We start from the raw sequence: 11,180 nt of genomic DNA, 5'->3' as shown, positions 1-11,180 counted from the left end.
GCTGTGTTCTCTGTTTCCTCTCCCTTCAATAGAACCACAGTTCCCTCACACCCTTTAAACTGGGTTTGAAAATGGTTTAACCTTGCAGTGTAGACATGCCCTATGGTGCAACGCAAAACACTTTGTTTCTAGGAAGAACAGTGCCGACGAACCTCCGTCCCAGGGGCTAAATGCGGCCCTCCAGGCCCCTGTCTCTGGCCCTTGGGACTTTCTGCAGGCTACACCTCCTCCTTAGCCACTGATACAGCTTTGCACCTTCTTTGAGTGCTTTGAACCTTGATAATTTCTCTTGTATGCCTGGGAGGAGGTTAGAGAGGAGTGCAAGTAGAAAGTAGCCCATGGTCCACAGACAAAATTTGCATTGCCTGTCCACTTTTGCTTTGGCCTTGTCCACTACACTGGCATGCGGCCCTCGAATGGTTGTCCAGAGGGGAACGTGGCCCCCCATTGGGCCGGAAAAAGGTTCCCCCATTTCTGCTTTAGGGAGACCTGTGTTTTGAGCTCACCGTCCAATAGGTGGCGGTCATGGAACCGATTTGCGTTCCATGCAAGCGCAAAGGGAAGAATAGTTTTTCTCCAATGTCCTCTTTCAAAGGCTGTGCTTTCCACGCAGGCGCACGGCGTTGGAGAGCAGCCTGCCTGCCTGCCTGCTCGTTCGTTGCGGGAGGGGGCAGCCCAGAGCGCTCGGGTCCCGGACAGAGCCACAGCCACCACGCAGCAGCAGCGGGCGGTGTGTGAGCGGCCATTTCCCCCCGCGGCTGCCCATCGTGGATGCTTGGAGGGCCCCCCCTCCAATTCTCTTCCTGCGGCCAAAGAGGGAAACTTCCTCGGCGGGCGAGTCTCGTGGTGAGCGGGGAAACTTTCCTCCTTCTTGTTTGTTCTTCGCCTTTGCTGGTTTGGGGGGCCCGCGATGCAGCGGCTGCACAGGATTGGGGATCGCGACCCTCTTCTGCGCTTTTTAAAAAAACTGCTGTAGGGGAAAAGTGTGCCAATTCAATCTTGGCCAGGCCGAGCTTTTTCCTTGCGGTTGGGGGTTTAGGATCGGGCGCGCACGCTGGCAAGGCTGGCGGCGCTTGCGCCTCCTTGGGAGTAAGTCCCATGGAACTCGTCGCGCGGTGGTTTTTAATCCGAGTCAATGATCGGTGCGCTTCCACGTGCGAATAATGGCAACAGGTTCCTTTGCTCGTCGGCCGGCTCTTGCAGGGAAAGCGCGCGTGGGGGGGGGGGGGGTCCTCCATATTCCGCCTTGCGTGAAGTAAGCCTCTTCTCTCCCCCCCCCGGCCGCTTTGTGGGTAGCAAAGATGGGATCCAGAAAGGGGGTAGATGCCACTTTAAAGGGTGATCTTGGGCGAGGTGGGGGGTGAGTTTTGTCTTTTTAAAAGCATTTCTAAAGCCTGACATTTTACAGATGGCCTCTGGGTGGCGGGGGGCTGATCATGGATCCCCTGCGAAGATTTGGGGGTGGGTAGAAAAGAAGAGGGAGGAGGAAGGGGGGCGTCTGTGCTTGCGGGAAGGGGGGCCTTGCTGCTCTTCCTTTAAGGGGAGGGGGCTTGTTTGGCGGGGGTGTGTGTTGATTCCCCCTTGCAAAAGCCCCCCCCCCCCAGCTCCCTTTTACGCTATTTACTTTGAAGGGAGCGCCCCCTCCTCAATTTAAACGTGGCTTTATTCCAGACCAGGCAAAGTTGCAAATCTTAGAGGGGAGGGGGGCGCTTGGGGGAGGTCGGTGTGAAGTTTTGCAAAAGGCGCCGGAGGAGGAGAAGACTCATTTTCTCCCCAACTCTTTTAAATTGTTTTGCAATGCGGGTGGGGGATTCTTCCTCCACCCCCAAACAACTTCCTTCTCTTTCTGCACATTCTTCAGTCTTTGAGAATGTTGTAGGGCGGAGAGAATGGGACTTTTAACTGCATGGAAGCTGGTTTTTTCTTTTCTTCCAAAGTTCCTCTCGGGTTGCGTGTGGTGGTCTAATCTCTGGCATTTTGGGTGATCTGACTTGGTAGAGGCCAGGAACGGGATGCGATCTGTGCTATGCCTATGAGGGCCCCCCCCCTGCCTCCGACTGCCGCTATGTCTGCCGGCCTTTTGCGCTTTTGGAGACATACTGTGCGTGAGCCTGTTGAATTCCACTGTGCCCCTGTATGGGTTTTTTTGGGTGGGGGGCTAGGCTGTTGCACACACGAGGCATTTAAACCCCATTCTCACCCCCGCCTTCCAGAACCCGGGGGATGTATAGTTTCTTAAGGGGTGCTGCGAATTCTAGCCCTAGGAGGGGTAAACTACAGTTCCCATTATTTTCTGCAGAGAGAGGCTGTGCTTTAAAGGCATGGTGTGCACGCAAAAACAGGAATCTCTTGGGAGATTTAAGTGCTGTGGGTTGGGGGGAGGTCCTGGATGTCTGAAGGCCCCCCTCCTCTCCCTCCCAGCTCAGTTTCTCTCTCTCCCCCCCCCACTTCCAATTGTGTCCTGTAAAGTCATTGTGTTCCTTCTCTCCTCTCCACCCCTCGCCTTCCAAATGTTTTTCTGTCTAATAGGCTGGTGTTTTGTAACATCTGGGCCTTAAAACGGAGCTTCATTTCAGCAGGCAACACTGTAATTTCTCAAGTAGTACTTTAAAATTTTGAAAGCGTGATTGAGAGAAACTTAAAAACACACACACAAAACCCAATGCCATTTTTTTTGGGGGGGGAGGGAGGCGGTTACAAAGAACTAATTGTGGTGAGGTTTCCATTCCTCCTCCACCTACCTTGCAACTTTTCACTAATTTGAAGTCTGATTTTTGAATACTGTACCCTCGGCCCCAATTCTGGTTTGGGATTGTGATCGTTCCTGCATATGCAGGCTAATTTGCAAGTTTTCTTTCTAGAGTTCTTATTGAAGGCCATTGGTTATAGCGCACACATACTCTCTCTTACCATTATTCTGTTTTTCATTAATGTACGTACCATTGAGACTCTGGGTAGTTTCTAAGCAGTTTGCAAAAACATGAAAAGGAACTGCAAAGCATTGGTAAAAATCCCCAATTGTTAAAAAGCACATCTAAATTTGAAATACACAGCGAAGCAACCCCATTAAAATATAAACCACCCTAATTTAAAATGATTTTAATTTTGATCCACTTGATATTGTGGTTAAGAGGAAGGGGAAGGTCTGGTGGAGAGTTGCTTTATTAAATGCGTACAGCATAAAGTTTTTTGGGAAAACTTCTTGAGCAGAAAGTACATGCATCCCATTTAGTGGATGAATAGCTGGCGGAAAGGTTTAATAGGAAATTACTGAATACTGTGCAGGACATTTCATTGGTCTGCTATGAGCTTGTTCATTCAGCATTCGTTCTGTTTTGTTTGCTCAAAGCTCACATGGTGGTTGGATTATGTCCAGTCTTTATTGAGCATTTGTTCTGATTTGTTTATGGGCTGTATGACAATGAGCATATATACTGATACTTCTGTTCATAAGTTCTCTGTTGAGCATGTATTTGTTCATTCACCCCACACTTTAAATGCCTTTTCTCCATCACTTTCCGAGCCACAAAAAAGTTTGGTTTTTAAAAGTGGATTTGTTGTGCTGGGGCAACAGTAATTCTACAATCCACTTTATTTGTGCAAATGTACGTTGACAGTCTGTGTCTAAATCTCTCCCTCAAAATATTGACAATCTGGAGACGCTGAGAGTACGCCTTGATGGAATACTGAAATTATTTACAGTACATTCAAGGGTTTTTCTGTAATAACAATAATGTTTTATGCGCTCTGTTTTCTTCCTACCTTCTCTACCGGTTATTGACACACACGCATATATAATATAATTCAGGACATGTCCAAAGTCCAATTTACAGCTATTTTGCGTATTTTCCTTTCACATCTGCTAGATTTTCCTTTATCTTCCTAAAGCTTTTGTGTGTTTGTCAGTGAATCCATGTTTTTATTTGTATAAACAGAAGTTTGCTTTGATTTTTAAAACAAAAAAATTGCACATTGTTTTTATTTTTATTAATACTTGAGTCTGGAGCCGCCCTGCCTATGAGGTGGAATGAGGTGGCTGCCTCAGGCGGCACTTTCCCAGGAGGCAGCATCCAATTCCACCACCCAGCTTTGCTGCCAGTCTCCCCAGCATCTTGGGGCAGAGAGGGACTGGGTGGCAAAGTTCTGCAGAACTCCTCCCCTCCTGCCGATTTGAGAAGAGAGCAGGTGTTCCGCCACCCAGCTTTGCTGCCGGGTGGGATGGGGGAGATCTTTCCCTCCTGCCCAACCTTGCGGTGGGGCCTTGCATTCTGAGTCAGCCAGATTTGGCCTGGGTGGTGGCTCTCTCCAGTGCCTGATCTCTAGTTTAGCCTAGCCTCTTGAAGCTGTTTTGCAGAGTTAACTATGTGAAGTTGAAGGAATGGGTGGGGCGCTTCTAGTAGTTCATGTTGATGTCCTAATGTGCGTGGGAGATTTTAATCTTGCAGCATAATCGGTACATGTTTTTCCCCTAGTCTGTGCAAAGTGGATGTATGTATGTTTGTTTATTTACCCTTTATTAAAAAGGAATGCTCCCCCCTCCGCAGTGAAGAGCCTGGGTTAGAGGTGTATGAAATGTGCCTCTAAAATCTCAGCTTCAATTCTAGGTTTTCTACTTCCGTTCTACAAATTGAGCGCCATGAGGAAGGCTGTGCACACACTATATCTTTATAGCACATTTGAAGCACATTCTTCCTTAAAGAATTCGGGTTACTGTAGTTGTGAGGGTTTTGACCTAGTTGAGATTCCTGCATTGCAGGGGGGTGGGCTCGATGACGCTTGAGTCCCTTCCAACTCTATTGTTACTGAGAATTGAAACTATGAAGGGAAGAACTAGCCCAGATTTCTTTGAGGGAAAGAATGTGTTTTGAAGGTATAATGGCTACACAGCCAAAGACTTTGGCCTGGTTTGCCAGAGGTGGGGAACCTTTTTCATCCCGGGGGCTGGATTCCCTTCTGGCCAACCACCTGGGGGCCCCATGCCGGGGTGGGTGGGGGGCCAGAGGCATAAATGAACATGAATTTTACCTTCATACAGTAGCTTAGTTTCGTGTATCCCTCTCTATCCTCCATTGATGCAAGCAGTGCATCGGAAAGGACACTTCGCTGGGAGCAACAATTTGGAGGTATTTCCTCGTTGTCCGAAGGTGGGTTTGTGGTTTGTTCCCTTCCATAAAAAACACAAGCTGCAGCCAAGTTTGGTTTTTGGCTTGCCACTTATGGTTCGTTGTGTGTGGGAAACAAACCATGAATCTTGAGGAGACATGCGGGATTACTGAGAGCGTTTGATACCCCTCTCCTCGGCCGAAAAGGCTCCCAGAGTGTGGCTTGCTCACAGTCAATTACAACATGGTTGTCCCACCCACAGGCTTACATACAATCTTAAAAAACAACAACACTGTGGCACACAAGGTGAAAGGGAAGGAAGGGGGAAATCAGACTTGGACACCAATTTCTAATCAGTTATAATGACCAGCTGACACAGCTCAAGGGTAGGCGGTGACGGTTGGAGCTGGCCTTTTCTGATGGAGTGAGAGCCCTGCTTTCCATTTCTCCCATTAAGGCTGTCTGATGAAATGGCTGCTCCCAGATGACAGGGGAAGGAGAGCAGTTGCTCCCAGTGTGTGATGGCGAGGAGCCAGTTTTTGAGCCACATGCACCAGCAGGCTGCCCATTTGCTTTAAGCACAACTGTGGCTTATTTAATGTGACTTCCAATACAGCCATTTTGATGCAGTAGTAGGACTTGGGGGGTGGGTATGAGACTTATGAAGCACTCCACCAGAGCCAAGTAAAAACTCTTCCTTGTTTTTTTTTAAGTGCCAGTGCCATTTTTTTTTATAAAAAAAAGCTTATGTGTCATTCCCATTCATTTCAGTATGGGAAGTGGTGGATAACGTCCTGTGAGTCAACGTTTGTCTCCCTCTCTGTGACTCCGAACAGCGACCCAAAATCTGCCACTTGAGACGGGACACATCATCTTGATGCCTTGAGGCAGAACCGCCTCAGTTTCCATGAATTAGTGTTGAGAGAATTTCTTTTTTTATTTTTCTGCTTTCTCCACCCTGACGAAGGCATTTATAGAGCCCTGTACATAACGAATCACATTATTGATATGCGATTGTGATCCTTGTGATCCCTGCAGATGATTGGTATTAGATGCTACGGAGGAAAGTAGAATGACTGCATGTTGCTCCACTCCTGGTCGTTAATACTTCATTCCTTTTCGAATATTCCAGATGATAATTTTGAGAGGAGGCGAACTACTGGGAAAACAAATTAAAAAATTAATTTAATTTAAATATTTCTGCCTTGTCCTGTATTGCTAGACCATGGGATGGGTTCATAAAAGCAGCACACGTTAGTATAACTTGACGTGAAAACGGGACCTGTCAGCAATAAAATAAGTCCAAAGGCAAATCATAATAATAACTGTATCATTGGTCTATCTGAAATACCTGCATAAACAACCAGGGTTTTGATGCAAAAAAAGAAGCCACTATGATCATGTCAGGCCTCCTCTTTTTCCCTAGAGTAGGATATAAATTCCACCCCCTTTTTATCGCCACAACAATCCTGTGAGGTAGGTTCGACTGATTTCTCACAATGTAACATCTTGAACTAGGCCGCATCCTCACAATGCATACGCCATACGCTTCTTAGCATGGTTTGAGTCAATCCCTCTTCCCAGGGAACCCTGGAAATTGTAACTCTGTGAGGGGATTAGGGGGTTCCTAACAATTCCCAGCCAACAAACTACAGCTCCCAGGATTCTTTGAGGGAAGTCATGACTGTTTAAGTTGTATACTAGTGCTTTAAATGTATGATGCAGATGTGATACCAGCCTAAGTCCAATGTCTTCTCCACTACAGGTGCATTTTTCAGACATTGAGAGTCTTGCATTCATTTTCGTGGTTGTAACGCTAGCCCTTCTTTCCTTTTACACAACATTGCCTGTTTTAAGGAACTGTGGCTTTTGATACATATAATGCTATGTTGTGCTAAATTTCATTCACACTAATGGTGTGTCATTAGACATGGACTTTATAGGTGTGCATGTTTCTGTTCCTTCATGAAAACTCTGGGAAAACAACTGTACGCCAGAATACCACCCCAAATTTCACCACATTGTATCATCCATGAAAACCACGGGAAAGTTACAGCCTGGAAAACTCCTGCGATTTTCCAGGTTAGGAAGTTGCAATTGTGATTTTCCTGGAAGCAGTTAACATGGAGATCAGCATTAAACTTCCCTTATATGTGACTCGATTTCCAGAAGTCGTTGTTGCATTGAGTGAAATCTGAAATAAAACATTAAAATCTATGGATATGGAAACGTTTGGGGAAATGGAATAAAGTTGTGTTTGGATTCAGCCTCCATTATGCATTAGGATGGCTCTAGGAAGGGTGTCAACAACATTCGGCACCTCCTTATTTAGAAGAAAAAGCCCTGCCTCCCTCAGTGGACACCAGGCTTGTATTCCACCAGTTACCCCCAGCTGTCCTTGCATTCTCCTCTTCTCCCAACCCTGGTCTCCAACGCCAAAAGCTGCAGTGAGGTCTTGGTATCTTAGCAACAGCCCTGCTCTTGAGTTTCTTTGGGCCAGGTGGCTGCAGCTGTCCCAAGCCTGGAACAGCTACTTCCTGTTACGCGCTCTAGTTTTGCAGCAAAGTATTGACAGCAGAATTTTAAACATCAGGGATTTGGCCAGAAGCAAACATTAAAAGGCGCAAGGAGATAGGATATTAGTATATTAAGGATGGAATAACAAAGAAAGTGAATAAAGCAACAATAACAAAAATAATAGTGGGGAAAGAAGATCGCACATGGGTGAAGGGAGGTACTGGGCTGTTGGGGAGGGAGGTGAAGGGATTAATTGAAATTGTTAAAGATTGGTATAGGATTTAAGAGATTTACATTTTTATAAAGATTCTATAAGGAAAGCAGAAAGCAGCAAGAAATATCAAGTAAAGGTATCGGAGCGGAGATCAGTGTAAATGAAAACATGAGACTGATGGTTTTGTTACATATGATTTTATTTTGGAGTTGTCTGCTTATTTTGGAGTTGTTTGTTGTAAAGATTGTATATTATGTGAATAAAATAATAAAGGATTTGAAAAGGGGAAAAAACATTATGGGATCTGTGGTGCTCCGAGCATCAAAAGGTACTCTGAGATTGCTTTTGTGGCGTCACCAAATGTCCGCTCATTTATTGTGGCACATATCTGAAGTCATTTTACTGTGGTTTCCTGGCAGCCTCCTTACAATCTTTTTCTAGCCCTTGGCATCTTAAATGTGAATCTGGGAGGTGGTTGTTTTTTAAAACATTGCCCATGTGAGGATCCTATGCTTGGGGTTGTTGGCACTTCTGTGTCAAAATGTTAGCAGGTGGCATTGCATATTTACGGATCCCTGATGTGCTGATCTTGAATGTGCAAGGTTTTTCCTAATTAACATTCCCAAGTGTAAATAGCGAATAGATCGCAAGCCATGTTGCTCAGCTCTACTATGATAGCAAGTTGCCTGGCAATATGACTCAGGATTTTAAAAAGCACCTAGCTCCTAGCAGTCAATACCAATGGTGGAACTATGTGTGATCAGAAACACTGCCTACCACATAAGAGTTAATAATTTAGTGTGGCAGACCTCACGCTTTGAAACTCCCTGCCTATTTGCACGAGGCAGGCACCTTCACTGTATTCTTTTCAGCACCTAAAAAACCATTTTTGTTTAAGGCTATGTTGACACGTGTTTTTAACCTGGCTTTTAGATTATCGTCGATTTTAATTATTTTTTGAATGTTCTAAATACTTGTTTTTAACTGTGTTCTGTTGAGAATTCCATTCTATTCTTTTTTTTGTAAACTGCTTTGAGGCTTCTTAAAAACGATAAATGTTACAAAAAATGTAAGTTGCAAAGTGTTCCGTTCTCAGAGTTGTTAAAGCAATTAGAGCTGACTTCGGGCTTGTGGGATCTACTTAGTTTGCTACTAGAAGCTCAAGATCTGCCAACCGTGGTCAGGTGCCAAAGCCCTCTAGAGACATTTTTTTAAAGCAGGGTTGGATGAACCCCAAGTCCAGGGGCCAAATGTGGCCCTCCAGAGTTTTCTGTTTGACCCTTCGGACCCTCCCCAGCTCACAGCCCCTCCCCAGCTTTAACCTCACTTGGGTGTGTACTCTACACATGAACAGACGTTTGTGTGAAATACAGCTTGTATCTGTGCTCAGTGCGACATGTGAACAAGCCTACAACCTTTATCTTGGAGATCTGACCTGGGGTATTTGGGTTGGAACTCAGCAGCAGATTATAGTCTTCCAGGTCACTGGTCACCTACGCTGAAAAATGAGAAAGCAGCACTCAATTAGCAACGGCTGTATCTTTCTCTCCTTCCTTACCTGATTTTATATTGAATAAGTGGCTGTAACCTTTCTCTTTTGGGTTACCGTTGGTTGTTCTAAATTCTTCTGTAGTTATATTTTCAGTCTCGGAGCAAAAGTTTTTAAAAAGAAGGAAGAAAGTAGATGTTACTATAACCGGAAAAACGTGTAACCTGGCTCAGAGTCACAGGTTATATTCAGGTAAAACAGTGCCAAGTATGGAACCTGATCTGTGTCCAGAACACTTAATAAATTGGTGGGGGGTAGAGTGTGAAAAATGGAGCAGGTTCAACTTTGGGCTTGATTTTCCCTCTTGCCAACTCTCCTTGTGCTTTAATTGGGCACTGCTAAGCCCAGAAACTGCTTCATGGATCACTGCCTTGTCGTGGCGAAGGGGCTTGAATACTTTGGCCACCTCATGAGAAGAGAAGACTCCCTGGAAAAGACCCTGATGTTGGGAAAGATTGAGGGCACAAGCAGAAGGGGACGACAGAGGACGAGATGGTGGGACAGTGTTCTCGAAGCTACCAACATGAGTTTGACCAATCTGGGGGTGGCAGTGGAAGACAGGAGTGCCTGGCATGCTCTGGTCCATGGGGTCACGAAGAGTCGGACACGACTAAACAACTAAACAACAAGCCCAGAAAAGGAAAGGCAAAACCATTTTGCAAAAGCAGATACCAGTTCCCACCCAATGCCAGCCTGTGTTTTGAAAACGGTTATAAAGCTGTTTTAGCCTGATAACTTCAGCACTTTTAAGCACTTTTATCCAGCGGAGAACGAACATGGGTGTAGCAGCTCTGCTGGGGTATGTATGTTTCAGCTCTGACTTCCCAAGATTGGGTGAATTATTCAAGCCTGTTTTGTGATAAAACCGAACCTTCTGTATTGGGGAATGTTTTGTGTCCATGGAAAGCTCTGATCTTCCAGGCTTCTTTAGATGCAAAAGTCTCTCTGTTGCAAAAGTTGAGTTTCATCAGATGATGGGCAGAGAGGAGTGGTGCAGCCTCGGGGCTAGTAGACATTTGCTTCTGTTGCTCGTGTTCCTTCAGGGACATCATCCGCCCTTTATTGTTGTCATCTGCGTACTCAGATGTTAGTTATGTTATAGCTCGATGCACTTTGACTGTTCCGCATCCAAAACGGAACATCAGGCCAATGTGGGGACCTTAGTGTCCTGAAATAAATCTATCCCACTTAGTCATTCAGGGAGATTCAATCTGCTTCCAGGGTCAAGTTTTTAAAATAACATAATACAGGTATGGGGGACCTGTGCCCCCCAGATGTTGTTAGACTGTAACTTCCATTGTCCCAACAACATCTGGATGGTCCACAGGTTCTCCACCTCTGTCTTAAAATATTTGTTTAAAAAAACCTCTAGTCGCTTTACTGAGTGAATATCTTTTCTTAGCTGTGTTCCTCATATGGAGTTAATCTTTAAGCTGCTTTAGAAAGCCATAAACATCACCTTGGTGTTCCTTTAGTTTGTGATAAGAACTGTACTGGCTGTATTTCAGCAGATGTGGTTTCTGAGTAGTGAAAATAGGGAGCACAGTATTCCCACTTAAAATATACGCCCCTTTCCGTCCTTAAAGAAGAACATCTATGTGACTCTTTTTAGTGATGACAGAATTCAAGCAAGTATCTTCCACTTAATTATATTACAACACGCAATTTCTTAATATGTTTCCAAACAGAACTCTCCCCTGTTTGTAATAGGCGCTTAATCCAAGTGTGTGATAAAAACTGAGGTGGGCATTCCAAGTTCTGTGTTAGGCCAGGCTGAACTGCAACTTTGATAAACTA

General features: G+C 45.2%; 1 protein-coding gene across 6 annotated transcripts in view; it reads left to right on the top strand.

Moving 5' to 3' along the window:
- Positions 1–631: 631 nt before the first annotated feature.
- Positions 632–11,180, top strand: part of AKAP13 (A-kinase anchoring protein 13) — a 245,561-nt gene continuing 235,012 nt past the window's right edge. For 5 of the 6 annotated variants that reach the window (XM_077918966.1, XM_077918969.1, XM_077918967.1 and 2 more), the window contains exon 1: positions 632–846. The gene's annotated coding sequence lies outside the window, so the exon portion shown is untranslated. The remainder of the gene's footprint in view (positions 847–11,180) is intronic. The other variant, XM_077918970.1, reaches the window with a different exon arrangement.

The sequence above is a fragment of the Podarcis muralis genome, chromosome 14 (assembly GCF_964188315.1).
Source record: "Podarcis muralis chromosome 14, rPodMur119.hap1.1, whole genome shotgun sequence".
Classification (NCBI taxonomy): Eukaryota; Metazoa; Chordata; class Lepidosauria; order Squamata; family Lacertidae; genus Podarcis; species Podarcis muralis.
Note: the sequence above shows the minus strand (reverse complement) of the source record. Positions and strands in the feature narration are given on the sequence as shown.